The following is a 21,455-nucleotide window of genomic DNA, read 5'->3' on the forward strand; positions in this document are numbered from 1 at the left end:
GTAAATAGGAAAGAGTTCTTCCCCCTCCAACTTTGAAATGTGCTTCTGGCACCGCCTATTGGCAGAGCTTAAGGAAACATTCTGCAAAGGAGAACCCCTGTTGTAGTGTGCTAGCCTCAGCATTGCAAAGTAGAGCATAGACGGTTGGATGTGAAGCTGACAGACAACAGGCAATAGCATATTAAGTGACAAACATATCAGCGCCAGCCTTGACTGACACATGCCCAAGTCTTCCACCCTTCCACCACTGCAAAAGCAGCAACCTCTTAAATCCACCTTGGCAGAAAGCCACAAAGAGATGCTAACATGAAATGGACATGGGGATAACTTCATCAAGCTGCCTGAAACCAGGATTCAGTTGCTGGCCACCCTACACAAGACCAGAATCCTAAAAAAAGACCAGAATTCCAGCACACTTGAGAGAGTCCTATATTATTTGAATTCCATGAAGCAGATTGACAAAGATCAGGATATGAAACTCTGTGGCTGCAGGGTCCCAGAAGTAGGTGGCTGATTTATGAAGGATGCAAAATAATTTTTGCAGCAAGTCTGAACTCTGACTATATTAGCTCCTGAAGCATGGTGGGGTATTGGTCAGCAAAATATAGACAGAGGCAATTTATCTGAAGTCAACATAACGGAGATACAACATTTAATATATATTCCATCTAGACATTAGAATGGGAAAGTGAGATACTGGCCAGCATCCATAACAAAAGTGGGCTTTCTCTCCTGGTAAAAGAAAATCATTTGTCCTTTCAGAAAATGAGTAACAAAATAGCTAAAGCCCTCGCCTATTAATAATTACTTTAAAGTAAATGAATTAAACTTCCCAATCAAAAAGGGAGAGTATATGAATGGGTTAAAAAAAGAAAAAAAAGAGTCAATGATATGCTGTCTACAAGAGACTCACTTTAGATTTGTGGGCACACATAGACTGAAAATGAAGGGATGGAAAAAATATATATTCCGTGTAAAAGGTAACCAAAAGAAAGCAAGGGTGCAAGGATGGCTATACTTATATCAGACAAAATAGACTTAAAGTCAAAACTATCTCTAGGGACAAAGAAAGTCATTTATAATGATAAAAGGGTTAATTCAATAGAATGATATAACACTTATAAATATAAACCTACCCAACACCAGAGCACATAATTATATAAACCAAATGTAGACAGATCTGAAGGGAGAAACTGGCAACAATACAATAATAGTAGGAGACTTCAATACCCCACTTTCAAAAATGGATGGAATATACAGACAGAAAAAATCAATAAACAGCTGACTTGAACAATATTATAGACCAAACGGACCTAACAGACATAGAACTTTCTATTCAATAGCAGACGACTACACATTCTTCTCAAGTACACCTGAAACATTCTCCAGAATAAATCACATGCTAGGTCACAAAACAAGTCTTCAGAAATTTAAGAAGATTGAAATCATATCAACCATCTCTTAAAAAAAATAGGTATAGGAGGAACTTAACACAATAAAGCCCATAGTGAATCTCAACAATGAAAAGACCTCGACACTGAAGGCTCTCAACACTGAAAAAGCCCTTGGCAGAAAGCCACGAAGAGATGCTAACATGAAATGAACATGAGGATAACTTCATCAAGCTACCTGAAACCAGGCTTCAGTTGCTGGTCACCCTACACAAGACCAGAATCCTAAAAAAAGACCAGAACTCCAGCACACTTGAGAGAGTCCTATATTATTCATAATCAAGGAATTGAAAAACTAACATAATCAATGAGGATAAACTGGAAGTTTTTTCTCTAAGATCTGGTACAAGGCTAGGAGGCCCACTCTTGCCATTTCTACCCAATACAGTATTAGAAGTCCTAGTCAGAGCAATTAGACAAGACAAAGAAATAAAAGGCATCCAAATTTAAAAGGAAGAAGTAAAATTATCTCTGTTTCCAGATGACATGGTCATATATATAGTAAACCATAAAGACTCAACAAAAAAACCCTGTTAGAACTAAGAAACTAATTCAGTAAAATTGCAGGATAAAAATCAACATACAAAAATCAGTGGCATTTCTATGCACAAACAATCTGAAAAGGAAATTAAGACAACAGTTATATTTACAATGGCAACAAAAAGCATAAAATACTTAAGTATAAGCCTAATCAAAGAGGAGAAAGGCTCGTACAGTGAAAATTATAAAACGTTGCTGAAGGAAATTAAAGAAGGTACAGGTAAATGAAAAGACCTCATGTTCATGGACGGGAAGAATTAATATTTTTAAAATGTTTATACTACCCAAAGTGATCTAGAGATTCAATGCAATCCTTATCAAAATTCCAATGCCATTTTTCACAGAAACAAACAAACAAAAACACTAAAATTCATGTGGAATTACAAAAGACCCCAAGAAGAACAAATCCATCACACTTTCTGTTTTCAAAATATATTACAAATCTACAGTAAATGAAACAGCATGGTACTCACATAAAAACAGACAGATAGACTAACAGAACAGAATAGAGATTCTAGAAACAATTCTACACATTCAGTCACCTAGTCTTCAACAAGGATGCCAAAAACATACCCTTGGGTAATGGGTATTTTCTTCAACCTATAGTGTTGTCACCCTCATAGAGGCAGAGCATACAATGGTGGTTGCCAGGGTGGGGGAAGGGGAAAATGGGGAGATATTTGTCACAGGGTACCAAGTTTCGGTTATGCAAAGTAAGTTCTGAAGATAATATGCAGTATAGAGATTACAGTTAGTAATATATACGTGATATTTGCTAGTAGATGGTAAGTGTTCTCACCACAAAAAAAAAGGAAAAAAATAGCAACTATGTGAGGTAATGGATATTTTAATTAGCTTGATTGTGGTGATCAATTCACAATGTATACATATATCAAAATAATTGTACAACGTAAACATATAAATTTTTATTTGTCAATTATACCTGAGCAAAGCTAAAAAAAAAAATTGTTATCATCCCTCACAAAAAAACCATTAGTCCTTTTGTGTAAGACACAAATAATAATGAAAAGGGTTTTTTAAGAAACCCTTTAAAATAATAAATTGTCCTTCCCTCCTGTTGTGTAAGAGCTATGGAGCACTTATGCATTCAGCCTTGTGCTAAGCACCATAGGAACAAAGAAGAAAGCAAAGAGATGAGAATAAAAATTGAGGGTAGCACGAAGAGAGGGAAGATGACAAAAGCAACTACTTTGTGTCAGGCTCTGTCCTAAACCCAACGTGGGCAGTAAGTACAGATATAGATACAAAAATGGAAGTTCCAAGACAGGTGTTAACCTTCCCAAGCTCATGCAGCTCCTGAGAACAAGGATGGGAATGCAGATTTATCTGAAGTCTTGAACAAAGTACATTTTCTTCACAGAGTCAGGGTAGGATGGAGGACAGTAGAAGAAATATTTATAAAATAATAATGTATCAATATTTTCTTAATACTCATTATTAATTTAAATGTGTCCAATGTTGGTTTAGATAAGAAACCTCTGGGGTCATCATACTTGTTTGTTCTGTTTTTATGGGAGGAGTGGGAAGATCCAGTGATTGCCATCTGGTTTTTTATCTTTGAGAAAAGAGAAAATATGGCAAATATAATAAATAGGACAACCAAGTGGAATTACAGACCTCAAGAAGGTTAAGGTTAACTTCATAGGGCAGAGCAACAAACTTTGAAGTCTGGGTATTTTACAAAACTTCTTTGTTAGCATGAATCTTCAAAAGAATAGTTTTATCAACCTGAATATTACCTGCTTTCCTCACAAACTGCATGGGAGCAGGGAACATTTTCTCCTTGTTGAAATTTACTTCACCAACAGTGAGTAGGATTTATAGTTTCAAGGACAGGTGCTGGAATCTCAATGATCACTAAGAGGGGGACGGAGATGCAAGTTTAAAGCTTACAATATAGAAAAAGACAAAAGAGAGTTTTTAATAAACAAAATATGAGCATGTCATGTTTTACATTGATGGTGCCCCTCTCTGTTGCCACTCAGTGGCACTTTACTTAGACTTGAATTTGTAGAAGATATTTTAGCTCCTTTTTTTCAGATTTATTTTTCCAGTATGCATTACTCCTTAATATACATGTAAGAACTTTTAATTTTCATTAGTAAAGGTTGCAAATTATGCAGCATTCTATAAGTGTCACTGCTAAATTTGAATGGTTTCTTCCAGCACCATTACAATACTGTATATTTTAAAGGCAAGAAAACAGAAGTGAATAAGTGTTAAATTTTTTTTTCTTTTTTGAGACAGAATTTCTCTCTTGTTGCCCAGGCTGGAGTGCAATGGTGCAATCTCACCTGACTGCAACCTCTGCCTCCCAGGTTCAAGTTATTCTTCTGCCTCAGCCTCCTGAGTAGCTGGGATTGCAGGCTTGCACCACCAGACCTGGCTAATTTTTGTATTTTTAGTAGAGACAGGGTTTCACGATGTTGGCCAGGCTGGTCTCGAACTCCTGATCTCAGGTGATCCACCCACCTCAGCCACCCAAAGTGCTGAGATTACAGGCGTGAGCCACCACGCCCAGCTGATGTCTCCAAATATTCAGAATCCTTCTATATATACTTTCCATTTGCCAAACCTCTTCCATCAGGGCCCATTCACATTCGTCTTTTCATCCTTCACATTCCCTTTTCTACATTCAAGTCTTTCTGAAAACTTCTCTGCCTCTTAATCAGATAACTCTCACTGCCGATTTCTCATTTATATGCAACTTTGTAGAAGAGATTGGTTCAATCAATTTATGTCAAGTCTTTGTTCTCCTGAAAGACACCCAATTTGGATAAGGATTTGTAAATTGGGGCTTCAAAGCCACCATCATCTGCAAGACTCAGTCCAGCCAATAAATTATAACTTAATAAATCATTGCATGCATTCAAAAAAGAAAATAATAGAGCTTAATCTTTGAAAATCCATATCTGTCCTTAGTCTTCTTTCAGTCTCATGGACAGCACAAGTCTTGGCCACTCTAGCTACCCACGGTTTTTTCAGAGTGTCCACTAGATTTAAGCAGTCAACAAGATGTTTCCAGAAAGGTCACACAAACTATACATATCAAAATATATGCTGTGTTGTACCACCCAGGTGCCCATAAGGACTGAAGCTTTCATTTCCCCAGCAGCCAGGAGTGCTGGCTGCTGACAATTCACAGCTGAGTCTCTCTCTCCGGGAATTTCCCTCTACTGAAAGAAGCTGCCATATCCAAGATCTCCACCTTTTCCCCAGGAAGAGCCCTATAGCCAATATCTGGTCAAAGAGAAGGTTCAATGTCCCCCAGCTCCAGCTGAGGCCTCTGCTGCAACTGCATTCTATTTTTTTTTTTTTTTTAAGACAGAGTCTTGCTTTGTTGCCAGGCTGGAGTGCAGTGGCGCAGTCTCGGCTCACTGCAACCTCCGACTCCCTGGTTCAAGCTATTCTCCTGCCTCAGCCTCCCAAGTAGCTGGGATTACAGGCATGCACCACCACGCCCAGCTAATTTTTGTATTTTTAGTAGAGACAGGGTTTCACTATGTTGACCAGGATGGTCTTGATCTCCAGACCTCGTGATCCACCCGCCTCGGCCTCCCAAAGTGCTGGGATTACAGGCGTAAGCCACTGTGACTGGCCAACTGCATTCTAATTTAACTTCTCCCTCTGCCCAATCCTGCTTCTTCATTTCCTTACAGATGTCGTATGAACCTCCTACATGAAAATCTCTCCCAATCTGCTTTCAGAGAACCTAACCCAAGACACAACTCCTGCAAGAATGTTTCAGTCATTCAGAAGATCAAAAGAAGGTTTTAGGCCAGGTGTGGTGACTTACACCTGTAATCCTAGCACTTTATTAGAGAGAGATGGGAGGATTGCTTAAGGCCAGAAGTTTGAGATGGGCCTGGGCAATCTGGCAAGACTCCATCTTTACAAAAAAATTAAAAATTAGCCAGGCATAGTGGTATACATCTGTAATCCCAGGTACTTGGGAGACTAAGATGGGAGGATTTCTCGAGTGCAGGAGTCCACGGCTGCAGTAAGCTACAATTGTGCCAGTCCAGCTTGGGCAATGAAAGAAGACCCTCTCTCTAAGGAAAGGAAGAAGAAGGAGAAGGAGAAGGAAGAAGGAAGAAGGAGCAAGAGGGGAAGGGCAGGGGGAGGGGGAGAAGGAGAGAAGAAGGAGAAGAAGGACAGGAAGAAGGAGAGGAAGAAGGAGAGAAGAAGGAGAGAAGAAGGAGAAGAAGAAGGAGAGAAGAAGGAGAGAAGAAGGAGAGAAGAAGGAGAAGAAGAAGGAGAAGAAGAAGGAGAAGAAGAAGGAGGAGAAGGAGGAGAAGAAGAAGAAGAAGCTTCGAACTTTTCACAGAAATGTGCTCAAGGCCCAAAGACAATGGAAAAGAACAAGATGATCAAGAATGGCAAAAATGGAGCAGAAAGAGGAAGGAATAGCCAGGGAACTGAGGAGAGGTAAAAGAAGTCCTCTGAAACAGGGCTGTGGTATACATTCCTGAGATGCCTCACTTTTCTGGGTGTTTGGCCAAACTCATTTGGCTGAACTACATGGTAGAATCTTGTTAGTTGGCAATGGATTCACCAATGCTGAGCCTACGGAATATGGCAGGGGAACTCACAACCTTCATGTACAGCTGCCATCAGTTCCACAGGATAATCAGGGGAATTCAGAGCACCATTCTTAAAGTTGTAAGTTTCACCAGAAACAATATGGCATTATATTCTGCAAGTATGACATTTTTAGTGCAATCCAGGGTATGATGAGGATTAATATAATGCTGTTGTTGACAACCTCACAAGCCAGGAACACTGGCAACTATATAAAAGGCAGGTACCTCTGTATTTTCCTACCATGGTGATGAAACAGAGAAGCACCAATCCTGCAAGGTTGAACCAGTATCAATCTATTCAAATGTTATGCATATTGTCCCAAGGGAAAGTCCTGGGAATTTCTCCCTTGGTGCCGTGTGGTATGTGAGCAAGCATTTTAAAACATTTAGGTCTTTTACATATAAATAAGATAGTTGAATGGATTTACTGATGTTGTGTCTTTGGGATCTCATACTCAAAAGCATAGCAAAAATACCTAGACACAATCTTATCATTTCAGTTTTAATCTTTTAAAGTGAACACTCTTTACCTTACAATTGAGGTCCAATGGCCAATCTGTAAAGTTCTGTAGAAAACTATAGCAACTATCAAACCACAAGATTTTGCATAGTGTCAGCACTATTGACTTATTCTTTGAAGGAAGGGGAAAAATTTACATTTTTTCTCAAACTTCCCATGTTGTGAGATATGTCCCATATAAGGACTTATTTCCTGATTGGAAAATGAACACGTTATTGGCAGAAATAGGTTGTGTATTTATGGGAAGAAGATTAAGAAGAAGAATCTAATTTTTAGGAACAAACCAGTGAAGTCCAAAGCAAGATCAACCAGAAAGTTGAATGCTCTCTCATTGGAAATTTTCAGTAATTGTTTCAATGTGGAATTCACTGTAGCAGTGTAGAAGTTACTTGAAAACTCTGGTATTTTAGGGGCGAGATCAACGGCAGAGTGGGTCTTCAGCTGTTCAGGTAATTTTAAGACATTGTTAAGAAGTGGGTCATTTGTCTCTGTGCCTAAAAAAAGAACACGAATTAAGAACAAGATGTTAAATGGGAGCCAAGATGGCCGAATAGGAACAGCTCCGGTCTACAGCTCCCAGCGTGAGCAACACAGAAGATGGGTGATTTCTGCATTTCCATCTGAGGTACCGGGTTCATCTCACTAGGGAGTGCCAGACAGTGGGTGCAGGACAGTGGGTGCAGCGCACCATGCGCAAGCCAAAGCATGGTGAGGCATTGCCTCACTCAGGAAGTGCAAGGGGTCAGGGAGTTCCATTTCCTAGTCAGAGAAAGGGGTGACAGACGGCACCTGGAAAATCGGGTCACTCCCACCCGAATACTGTGCTTTTCCAATAGGCTTAAAAAATGGCACACCAGGAGATTATATCCCACACCTGGCTCAGAGAGTCCTACGCCCACGGAGTCTTGCTGATTGCTAGCACAGCAGTCTGAGATCAAACTGTAAGGTGGCAGTGAGGCTGGGGGAGGGGCGCCCGCCATTGCCCAGGCTTGCTTAGGTAAACAAAGCAGCCGGGAAGCTCGAACTGGGTGGAGCCCACCACAGCTCAAGGAGGCCTGCCTGCCTCTGTAGGCTCCACCTCTGGGGGCAGGCCACAGACAAACAAAAAGACAGCAGTAACCTCTTCAGACTTAAATGTCCCTGTCTGACAGCTTTGAAGAGAGCAGTGGTTCTCCCAGCACACAGCTGGAGATCTGAGAATGGGCAGACTGCCTCCTCAAGTGGGTCCCTGACCCCTGACCCCTAAGCAGCCTAACTGGGAGGCACCCCCCGGTAGGCGCAGACTGACACCTCACACAGCCGGGTACTCCTCTGAGACAAAACTTCCAGAGGAATGATCAGACAGCAGCATCCGCGGTTCAGGAAAATCCACTGTTCTGCAGCCACTGCTGCTGGAACCCAGGCAAACAGGGTCTGGAGTGGACCTCTAGCAAACTCCAACAGACCTGCAGCTAAGGGTCCTGTCTGTTAGAAGGAAAACTAACAAACAGAAAGGACATCCACACCAAAAACCCATCTGTACATCACCATCATCAAAGACCAAAAGTAGATAAAACCACAAAGATGGGAAAAAAACAGAGCAGAAAAACTGGAAACTCTAAAAAGCAGAGCGCCTCTCCTCCTCCAAAGGAACACAGTTCCTCACCAGCAACAGAACAAAGCTGGACGGAGAATGACTTTGACGAGTTGAGAGAAGATGGCTTCAGACGATCAAACTACTCCGAGCTACGGGAGGAAATTCAAACCAAAGGCAAAGAAGTTGAAAACTTTGAAAAAAATTTAGACGAATGTATAACTAGAATAATCAATACAGAGAAGTGCTTAAAGGAGCTGATGGAGCTGAAAGGCAAGGCTCGAGAACTATGTGAAGAATGTAGAAGCCTCAGGAGCCGATGCGATCAACTGGAAGAAAGAGTATCAGTGATAAAAGATGAAATGAATGAAATGAAGCGAGAAGGGAAGTTTAGAGAAAAAAGAATAAAAAGAAACGAACAAAGCCTCCAAGAAATATGGGACTATGTGAAAAGACCAAATCTATGTCTGACTGGTGTACCTGAAAGTGACGGAGAGAATGGAACCAAGTTGGAAAACACTCTGCAGGATATTATCCAGGAGAACTTCCCCAATCTAGCAAGGCAGGCCAACATTCAGATTCAGGAAATACAGAGAACGCCACAAAGATACTCCTCGAGAAGAGCAACTCCAAGACACATAATTGTCAGATTCACCAAAGTTGAAATGAAGGAAAAAATGTTAAGGGCAGCCAGAGAGAAAGGTCGGGTTACCCACAAAGGGAAGCCCATCAGACTAACAGTGGATCTCTCGGCAGAAACTCTACAAGCCAGAAGAGAGTGGGGGCCAATATTCAACATTCTTAAAGAAAAGAATTTTCAATCCAGAATTTCATATCCAGCCAAACTAAGCTTCATAAGTGAAGGAGAAATAATACTTTACAGACAAGCAAATGCTGAGAGATTTTGTCACCAGCAGGCCTGCCCTAAAAGAGCTCCTGAAGGAAGCACTAAACATGGAAAGGAACAACTGGTACCAGCCACTGCAAAATCATGCCAAATTGTAAAGACCATCGAGGCTAGGAAGAAACTGCATCAACTAACGAGCAAAATAACCAGCTAACATCATAATGACAGGATCAAATTCACACATAACAATATTAACTTTAAATGTAAATGGACTAAATGCTCCACTTAAAAGACACAGACTGGCAAATTGAATAAAGAGTCAAGACCCATCAGTGTGCTGTATTCAGGAAACCCATCTCACATGCAGAGACACACATAGGCTCAAAATAAAAGGATAGAGGAAGATCTACCAAGCAAATGGAAAACAAAAAAAGGCAGGGGTTGCAATCCTAGTCTCTGATAAAACAGACTTTAAACCAACAAAGATCAAAAGAGATAAAGAAGGCCATTACATAATGGTAAAGGGATTAATTCAACAAGAAGAACTAACTAACTATCCTAAATATATATGTACCCAATACAGCAGCACCCAGATTCATAAAGCAAGTTCTGAGTGGCCTACAAAGAGACTTAGACTCCCACACAATAATAATGGGAGACTTCAACACCCCACTGTCAACATTAGATCAACGAGACAGAAAGTTAACAAGGATACCCAGGAATTGAACTCAGCTCTGCACCAAGCGGACCTAATAGACATCTACAGAACTCTCCACCCCAAATCAACAGAATATACATTTTTTTTCAGCACCACACCACACCTATTCCAAAATTGACCACATACTTGGAAGTAAAGATCTCCTCAGCAAATGTAAAAGATCAGAAATTATAACAAACTGTCTCTCAGACCACAGTGCAATCAAACTAGAACTCAGGATTAAGAAACTCACTCAAAACTGCTCAACTACATGGAAACTGAACAACCTGCTCCTGAATGACTACTGGGTACATAACGAAATGAAGGCAGAAATAAAGATGTTCTTTGAAACCAACGAGAACAAAGACACAACATACCAAAATCTCTGGGACACATTCAAAGTAGTGTGTAGAGGGAAATTTATAGCACTAAATGCCCACAAGAGAAAGCAGGAAAGATCCAAAATTGACACCCTAACATCACAATTAAAGGAACTAGAAAAGCAAGAGAAACACATTCAAAACCTAGCAGAAGGCAAGAAATAACTAAAATCAGAGCAGAACTGAAGGAAATAGAGACACAAAAAACCCTTCAAAAAATTAATGAATCCAGGATCTGGTTTTTTGAAAGGATCAACAAAATTGATAGACTGCTAGCAAGACTAACAAAGAAGAAAAGAGAGAAGAATCAAATAGATGCAATAAAAAATGATAAAGGGGATATCACCACCGATCCCACAGAAATACAAACTACCATCAGAGAATACTACAAACACCTCTACGCAAATAAACTAGAAAATCTAGAAGAAATGGATAAATTCCTTGACACATACACCCTCCCAAGACGAAACCAGGAAGAGGTTGAATCTCTGAATAGACCAATAACAGGCTCTGAAATTGTGACAATAATCAATAGCTTACCAACCAAAAAGAGTCCAGGACCAGATGGATTCACAGCCGAATTCTACCAGAGGTACAAGGAGGAACTGGTACCATTCCTTCTGAAACTATTCCAATCAATAGAAAAAGAGGGAATCCTCCCTAACTCATTTTATGAGGCCAGCATCATCCTGATACCAAAGCCGGGCAGAGACATAACCGAAAAAGAGAATTTTAGACCAATATCCTTGATGAACATTGATGCAAAAATCCTCGATAAAATACTGGCAAACAGAATCCAGCAGCACATCAAAAAGCTTATCCACCATGATCAAGTGGGCTTCATCCCTGGGATGCAAGGCTGGATCAATATACGCAAATCAATAAATGTAATCCAGCATATAAACAGAACCAACGACAAAAACCACATGATTATCTCAATAGATGCAGAAAAGGCCTTTGACAAAATTCAACAACGCTTCATGCTAAAAACTCTCAATAAATTAGGTATTGATGGGACGTATCTCAAAATAATAAGAGCTATCTGTGACAAACCCACAGCCAATATCATACTGAATGGGCAAAAACTGGAAGCATTCCCTTTGAAAACTGGCACAACACAGGGATGCCCTCTCTCACCACTCCTATTCAACATAGTGTTGGAAGTTCTGGCCAGCGCAATTAGGCAGGAGAAGGAAATAAAGGGTATTCAATTAGGAAAAGAGGAAGTCAAATTGTCCCTGTTTGCAGATGACATGATTGTATATCTAGAAAACCCCATTGTCTCAGCCCAAAATCTCCTTAAGCTGATAAGCAACTTCAGCAAAGTCTCAGGATACAAAATCAATGTACAAAAATCACAAGCATTCTTATACACCAATTAACAGACAAACAGAGAGCCAAATCATGAGTGAACTCCCATTCACAATTGCTTCAAAGAGAATAAAATACCTAGGAATCAAACTTACAAGGGATGTGAAGGAACTCTTCAAGGAGAACTACAAACCACTGCTCAAGGAAATAAAAGAGGATACAAACAAATGGAAGAACATTCCATGCTCACGGGTAGGAAGAATCAATATCATGAAAATGGCCATACTGCCCAAGGTAATTTATAGATTCAATGCCATCCCCATCAAACTACCAATGACTTTCATCACAGAATTGGAAAAAACTACTTTAAAGTTCATATGGAACCAAAAAAGAGCCCACATCGCCAAGTCAATCCTCAGCCAAAAGAACAAAGCTGGAGGCATCATGCTACCTGACTTCAAACTATACTACAAGGCTACAGTAACGAAAACAGCATGGTACTGGTATCAAAACAGAGATATAGATCAATGGAACAGAACAGAGCCCTCAGAAATAACGCTGCATATCTACAACTATCTGATCTTTGACAAACCTGAGAAAAACAAGCAATGGGGAAAGGATTCCCTATTTAATAAATGGTGCTGGGAAAACTGGCTAGCCATATGTAGAAAGCTGAAACTGGATCCCTTCCTTACACCTTATACAAAAATTAATTCAAGACGGATTAAAGACTTAAACATTAGATCTAAAACCATAAAAACCCTAGAAGAAAACCTAGGCATTACCATTCAGGACATAGGCATGGGCAAGGACTTCATGACTAAAACACCAAAAGCAATGGCAACAAAAGCCAAAATTGACAAATGGGATCTAATTAAACTAAAGAGCTTCTGCACAGCAAAAGAAACTACCATCAGAGTGAACATGCAACCTACAAAATGGGAGAAAATTTTCACAACCTACTTATCTGACAAAGGGCTAATATCCAGAATCTACAATGAACTCAAACAAATTTACAAGGAAAAAACAAACAACCCCATCAAAAAGTGGGCGAAGGACATGAACAGACACTTCTCAAAAGAAGACATTTATGCAGCCAAAAAACACATGAAAAAATGCTCACCATCACTGGCCATCAGAGAAATGCAAATCAAAACCACAATAAGATACCATCTCACACCAGTTAGAATGGCAATCATTAAAAAGTCAGGAAACAACAGGTGCTGGAGAGGATGTGGAGAAATAGGAACACTTTTACACTGTTGGTGGGACTGTAAACTAGTTCAACCATTGTGGAAGTCAGTGTGGTGATTCCTCAGGGATCTAGAACTAGAAATACCATTTGACCCGGCCATCCCATTACTGGGTATATACCCAAAGGACTTAAATCATGCTGCTATAAAGACACATGCACATGTATGTTTATTGCGGCATTATTCACAATAGCAAAGACTTGGAACCAACCCAAATGTCCAACAATGATAGACTGGTTTAAGAAAATGTGGCACATATACACCATGGAATACTATGCAGCCATAAAAAATGATGAGTTCATGTCCTTTGTAGGGACATGGATGAAATTGGAAATCATCATTCTCAGTAAACTATCGCAAGAACAAAAAACCAAACACCGCATAGTCTCACTCATAGGTGGGAATTGAACAATGAGAACACATGGACACAGGAAGGGGAACATCACACTCTGGGGACTGTTGTGGGGTGGGGGGAGGGGGGAGGGATAGCTTTAGGAGATATACCTAATGCTAAATGACGAGTTAATGGGTTCAGCACACCAGCATGGCACATGTATACATATGTAACTAACCTGCACATTGCGCATATGTACCCTAAAACTTAAAGTATAATAATAATAAAATAAAATAAAACAAGATGTTGTTAAATATGTGAGGAACACATTTCCTTATAGTGGGAGGCAGATACCTCAGGGCTGGACACCATGTTTGAAGTTGGCTCTTGGTGGGGCCCTTTCCAGAGAGGTTTAAGCAAATATCCACTGACTAAACTTGATATGAAATCCATTGCCAAGCTTATTCAACGACATGCCCTTCTGGATCAATTAGAGGGTTTCTTGTGAAGAAGCATTGGCACACTTCCTGAGTGCCTTGCAATAATCTAGCTCAAGATTACCTAACACAATTCTTCTTCTCCCATGATTGGTCCCTGAAGAGGTAGCAGAGCTTTAACCACTAATATTTCACAGTGAAGGCTGTGAAGGCATTGTTTTGTACAGTGTGGCCCAAATACCATCAAGAGGCAAGGTATATACAAGTCCTTCTGCAGACAGTCATTGCACACATATTTACACGTGGGCATGGTTCTGCCCTTCCTAACAACATGCACAGAATCATTGAAATATATTTATCTAGACCACATTTCACACATATAAAAATCTATCTAAATAGTTACAATAGGCCTCCAAATGGAAGTATAAGCTACTTTCTTTACCTGAACACCATAAAATGAAATCTCTTTTACAATATTGTAGAGTAATTCTGAAAGACTCTAAAGCATACTAATCGAGGCTAATTATTACTAAAATGCTGTCTTTCTTTCTGTATGTGTGTCGTGCCAGAGATTACATAAGCAAAGTAAGACAGCAAATATTTGGTGCAAAAGAGCAGCTACTTGTGAAGGCCAAAGCTAGTCTGCATGCAAGAGATGCCTGTCACTCTCTGAAGGTCTAAATTTGAGTCCTGATATTGGACAAGGGGAATATCTGTGAGCACTACCAGTTGAACACAGGAGCATAGGTACATGAGATCAAGAGAAGGTCACCATCTAGCCTGGGTGAATAACTGAAGTTTTGGTACCTTATAATCAACACTGTAGATGTTAAAAGAAGGATCATTAGAAATTTTAGCTACTCCAGAGGCAAGGGAATTGTTGTTCTTTTTATAATTGTCTACATTATAAAATGCACTTAAGGTTAAGTGCATAATGAGAGTCAAAGCTCTTTTGAGATATGAAAAAACACAATTTCTCAAGGGGAAAATGTTGACTACCTGTAGAAAGTATACAGAAAGCAAAGAAGTATTTGCTATGTCATATTGAGAACATAGTATATATCTTAAGTTTAACTTTCTTTTCTCTGATCTATCAATCTTTTCTCCTCTATTTAGTTCAAATTTATTGTTTTCATTAGCTTCAATAGATCTTGATATGTACATATGTGTATATATACAATATATTTTTAAACAGACTAATGAAATTTTTGATTTACATTTTTGTTAAAATGTAAAACTAAGATTTATATTTAGTTTAAATATGAGACTAAATATTAGACTAAATTAGACTCAATATAAACGTTACACCACCCACTGAATGGATTTGTAGTTTGACGGTTCTTTTAAGCGCCTTCTTAAAAGGAAAAGATGAGAGTTCCATCTTTTTTCTTTTTTAAAATCATTCTGCCCCAGTCTTCACTTATCATCACATGCACTTTACTCCACCAAACATCATTTCTCAAAATCAATCTATTTGAATAATCATTAAGCCCATTTAGAGCTTTCCCAGTCTTAAAATTTGTCATCACACACAACGTGTGTGATGTCATGTGTAACTACACATCCCAAGGCCTTTCTCACTTTTTCTGGTTAATACAGAATGTCCCATAAAGAAAGAATAAAAGGTCAGGTGCAGTGGGTCATGCCTGTAACTCCAGCACTTTGGGAGTCCGAGGCGGGTGGATCACTTGAGACCAGGAGTTCAAGACCAGCCTGGCCAACATGGTAAAACCCCATCTCTACTGAAAATACAAAAATTGGATGAGCATGGTGATGTGCGCCTGTAGTCCCAGCTACTCAGGTGGCTGAGGCATAAGCATCACTTGAATCCCGGAGGCAGAGGCTGCAGTGAGCTGAGATCGCACCACCACACTCCAGCCTGGGCAACAGGGCGAGACTCTGTCTCAAAAAAAAACAGAAACAAAAAACAATAAAAGTTGTATATTTCTTTAAAATGAAAGATCAGTAACTTCAATGGCTATTATATTAACCACTTAGTAAAGGTACAACAAAAACTACACATCCTTATGTTAACTAACTGAAATTATAATAAATTAGTTAAACTACTTTTGTCACTTAATGTTTGCAAGGGTACTCAAGAAATCAAAATGGCTTCCCATTGCTTGACATTTGCTTTCCAAATACTTCACATTTCAACCCTATATCCCTACAAAGAGAAATAATTCAACATACTTTCCTTACCTAAAAATACTACAGGAGGCTAAAAGGCATTTAGAATTTTTTAGACCTTGAAGAATAATGTTACACTTCCAACATGTATTTAACTTATAAATCAGTTTCTATTCTGTGGCATAGCTTCAGTCTAAGTACATCATAGTTATATTAACTCCGTATTGCTTCATCTTGTCAAGTCAGACAGAGATTCTGTTGCATCAAGGCTCTTATTCAAGATGTCTTCTTCGTTTGAATTAGGTAGAAGTTCTCCAAAACTACATGGTATTGTGGTCAATCTTTGTTCCACTGGAGGAAACTTAATTAGTGGTGAAAGAGACTTTTCTTTCACCAAGGGACATGTGTAAATGTGGTTTTGCATATTCAGTGTGCACATCATGAGTGTCCAAATAGTTAAGCATATCATCTGTTGGCACATTTTGGGGAGTAGGGCTCAATTCTGGTTTGTGTCTTTCAAGTGTTTCAAGATTAGACAGGTAAAATTCTTCCCTTTTCTTGGAAAAAGATTTCTTCAGAGCTTCATATCTACTGCAAACAGCCTATAGATTGAAGTCTGATTCTGGAGTAGTTTGTCCATCTACCATAATATCTCCTAGAAAAATGCCACTGTCCACAGGACTATTTGGCTCTAGTTTAAACTGGACTCTAAGCTACTGGAACTTTTAACACTTAGGGGGCCACCTTCCTCTGGAAAAGTTTCATGCCAAATGTAAATATGCTAAAATCAATATCCTTACAACTCTTAGAACTAATTCCGCTTGATATCTGAAAAGAGTTCCATAATGTAGTGTTATTCATGGAAGGTTTGTTACAGGAAGCCTGTGAATGGTCCAATATTTTCATATACTCCTCTTTACTGCTACCCAACTCATCTATCCCATTGCTGACAGCAGGGGAGAATGTCTTCTTGGCTAGTTTCTGAAAGCTTGGTTGGTAAAGCTGTACATTCCAAATCTTGCTTGCAAATTATTATTTTTTTTTTTTTTTTGAGACACAGTCTTGCTCTGTCGCCCAGGCTGGAGTGCAGTGGCATGATCTTGGCTTACTGCAAGCTCCGCCTCCTGGGTTCATGCCATTCTCCTGCCTCAACAGGCGCCCACCACCATGCCCTGCTAATTTTTTGTATTTTTAGTAGAGACAGGGTTTGACCGTGTTAGCCAGGATGGTCTCTATCTCCTGACCTCGTGATCCGCCCGCCTCGGCCTCCCAGAGTGCTGGGATTACAGGCGTGAGCCACCGCGCTGGGCGCAAATTATTTTCTTACTCAACAAATCAGACTGATTTTGTGTTGGTGGTTCACCCATATGATTGATCACCATGTATTTCTGAGGCACACACTTGCAGTCTCATTTCAGTCAAATGAGACTGGCCCAAATCTCATACAGTGGTTTAAGAGAAAACCGACTATGCTAAATCCTCTTTGATTACACAAATGAGGTAATGATCCCAGCAATACTTCTCTGTGCTCAGTATCCGTTTGAATTGGTTCTGTAGTTCTGTTTTCTTCCATTTCAATAGTTTTTCTCCATGAGCTCCTAATTTCCATTGTCAAGTTTTCTGGGTATGGGAAATCTGGTTCCTTGTTAAGAAGAGGTTAGAACCTAGAGAGTCAATTAGTTCCCCTAAATTTACTTATTTTCTTTCACAGAGCTGTGGTGAACCAAATAAAACTGCTCCAGCAACCCCTTCTAGCAGATGATCTTGCTTTTTTTTGGAACTGACCACTTTTTTTTAGCTGGCGGAGACCCTCCAAATGCACTACTCTCTGTTCTTTGCAACATCTGATAATGGAGAATCTTCCACTTCAAAATCTGGTATTTTCTTAGAAATTGTTTTATTTTTCTCTTTGGGAGTTCTCATCTTCCTGTCCTTTTCAAGTGGTGTAGCATTGTTTCTATCTGATGATGAAGCTGACTGCAACAAGAAAGAGGCAGGGCTGTTGGCTAGATCATGTACAGCTCCCAAGGTATCATTGTCTCCTCTGCAACCATTTTCTTGGTGATGTTGCTCAGGTGTACCTAAGGCCAAAATCTGATACAGTGGTTTCTAACAGAAACCAGACAACGATAAATTCTCTTTGATTAAGCAACACAGGTAATGATTCTGGCAATATCAGTGAAGCAGGATACTGAAAAAGAATACTCTTTGCATGCACTTCTGAGGGAAGACCAAATGAAAGGGGAGACATAGGTGGTAAAAGATCCACAACTGGAGTTCAACTTTTAATTAGAGTGAAGGAAGACAGACAAAGAAATTCTTTCCACTTCCTATGCCATTCCCCTTGCTTTTCAACAATAGAATGTCTTATAGTTGTGAAATATTTTTATTCTATAGCTTATATGCTTCAGATCTGATTATCTTTCCCTCTAAAATTTGGTATCTTTTTCCAGGTAGTGAAGGTCTATTGTCAATCGTGCTTGGTCAGCCTGACTTTCCTATTTCATTACTTTCAAGGCTTCATTATATAACAGAATAACTTAAGAGTTTCCATTTTCCAGACTCATAAACATTTCCTATGTGCAACTGACACATTTGTCTCTCAATTTTGTCAAGAGTCAACTAATAGCATTAGTTCCATCTAAAGCATATCAGTTAGACTAAGGACTGAACTAACAACTTCTCTTTTTCCAGAAACATGAGTGTTTCATTCACTGATGTTCACAAAGGCCCAACCTTTTGAGTTTTTTCTTCTATACTACTTTGGTCACCCATAGGGTTCCATTTTTTTAAATTTGGTTTTGCAGTTCTATACATCTAGATCTCAAATTTCAGACATACTTAACTGATAATTGTACATTTTCCTGAGATTTTGGGGTAATACAATCTGCTCTTTGCAAAATTTGTAAACATTTGTTACGTGCTAAATGGCATCTGGCATTGCGCTTGTGCAAACTTTGTGATTTCACATTAAATGTCTGCAAAACATAAAGAATTTTTAGAATTGGTTTTCATATATTTTATTACAACAAATCTCGCAAGATGTTACATCAGATGAGTAAACAGAACCGCTAGGAGAAATAAATAGTGAACAACAATTTGAGGAAAGCTTCCACATTCAGCAGAAATCCTTGTTAACCATTCACAGCAATGTTTCCTGAATATCGTATCACTTTCTTGGTCAAATGGAGGCCAACAAAATTTAAAAACTTCTTTGGTGAGAGACTGGTCCAGCATTTGAAACAAAAAATAAGAAACTATATGAAAGCCATCACGGTTCAGCTTATCAAACATGTTCACTCCAAGGTGCTTATTTGACACCCTTTGCAGGCCATGGTCAAACCCGGGCCTGGCTCAAAGCTGAGCACCTGCCGATACATTCAGAGATGCTTGTTCTGGAAAGAGGTTATCCAGGCCAAGGTCATCCTCATGATAGGCACGGTGACTGCAAAGAAAAAAAGCACAAGCCCTAGAGACTCTTAGGGTCCTCAGGATCCCTCCCTATGGGCAGCCTGAGGTCTCGGAGGTCCCTTCTTTGCCACTGCCTGCATCTCTCTCGCTGGAGCCATTTCACCTCAAAGGGCTGTACAGTCTCCAGAAAATGGAGCCTGTCATGGGAATGTGGCCGCAGCTGCCTACTCGAAGCCTACAATATGTTCTTAACTAAACAGTAATTAAAGGACAATGTAATTTAAGCTTAAAAGTTCTAATGTTTAAAACATAAGCATCTTGTCAAGCACATTTTTGGACAATGTATATAATCCTTTGGTATAACTACCTTCATTTGGGTAATTTGAAGAACAAATTAATTTATATCCATGAGAATAAATAGATTTTTTTAAAAATGAAGATAATATGGTAACGATAGACTTCACTTTCTGCATCTCTCCAAATTTTATTTAAAAGTGTCAAGATAAATAAAGATTTACAAGTGCCATACTATTAAATTGTTCTAAAGCTCCTAAATGATGGATTTTAGAAAACATAAGTTAATTTTAAAGGATAATGAAATCACAGTTTATAACAACAATTTTACAGGGAAACAAGAACATTATAAAACTAGGCCCAGCTGGTTTAAGTGATGAATAAACTCTACATAAATAGAATACTGTCTGAAGTTTATAAGAACCAAATTTATATGCACTACATGTTTAAATTATGGCTCAATTTAATTGAAGACCTATGTTTTTATTTATATATTTAAATATTATAATTAATAAAAACATCTGATTTACAAATTAAGTGTAAGGAATGTAGGTATTTAACTGTTTTGTAAAATAATAAATAGATTAAAAGTCTTAAATAGACTAAAAATCTCATGTTTGTATTTTTATTTCCCACTGAGGCAAATTCAGAGAGAACAAATATAGACTTCTTTTAACCCAAACTTTATCAAAAAATAAAAATGTTTCCCCTGCTTGGGAGTATTAATGGGAACTGGATATAACTATAAAATCTCTCCCTCAACTAAATAATATTAAAAGCTTTGTGGAAGGATTTTATAATCCTTTTTATGATTACTCATTAAGCCTAAAGTTAATTTGCATATCTTTTATTCCCCATATTGTACGTGGAAGGAACATTAAGGTCATTTAACTAAAATTAGATTTTGCCTTTTCTCATCCAAAAACATTTTTAAGTGAAAGTATTTATATCAGAAAACAAGAACACCATTAAAATTATTTTTAAGATCTTTGTGATTTTGACAGAGTTCTTTATACATTTTTTATTTATATATTTTATGTTATTCCTGAGTATAATATTCCTTTTGACCAAAAGGTTTTAAACAATTCAGTACTTCAATTTCTTCCTTTGCAAATAATCTTTTCAAGTACAAACCTATTATAAGATTCAGTCCTCCAAAGATGTATTTCTTTAATTTTCTTAATGTATTTGCACACCTTACAAGGTTTAATTGATGGCTCAACTCCTCAAGCACTTGCCACTTTCTCCCAGGCTGGAGTTTTTTTTATTGAAGTGCTAACAAATTTAAGGCACTTGGAATTTGGGTTTGACTTAAAATTGTTTTCCCTGAAAGTTAATAAAACCTTTACACCCTTTCCAATAACCTCCATAGACAGGCTCACCTATCTAATGTAGAGATACCTTTTAAAGGAAACCTCTTTCTCTCCTCAGTCATATCACATCCACACCAACATTCAAGGGTCACACGGCTTCTGCAACTGTCAGCTATTTAGGCAGCATCAGAAAGCATCAGAAAAATGGACATGTTGGTAGGATTAGAGAAACCTCTTGGATTCTCACTCCCTGTTTCTCAATTTGCATGGGCTCACACATAGGAAAAAGTCTCACAATTGTGCCCACCCTGCCCCACCCCCTACCCCCCTACACCTCCCGGGCCCAGGAACTGAATCAGC

The 21,455-nt window shown here is 38.9% G+C and overlaps 1 pseudogene; it reads right to left on the minus strand.

The window, feature by feature from the left end:
• Positions 1–16,306: 16,306 nt before the first annotated feature.
• LOC100615861 (HAUS augmin-like complex subunit 6) lies at positions 16,307–19,502 on the minus strand (annotated as a pseudogene).
• Between the last annotated feature and the right edge of the window lie 1,953 nt (positions 19,503–21,455).

This window comes from Pan troglodytes, chromosome 21 (genome assembly GCF_028858775.2).
Source record: "Pan troglodytes isolate AG18354 chromosome 21, NHGRI_mPanTro3-v2.0_pri, whole genome shotgun sequence".
Classification (NCBI taxonomy): Eukaryota; Metazoa; Chordata; class Mammalia; order Primates; family Hominidae; genus Pan; species Pan troglodytes.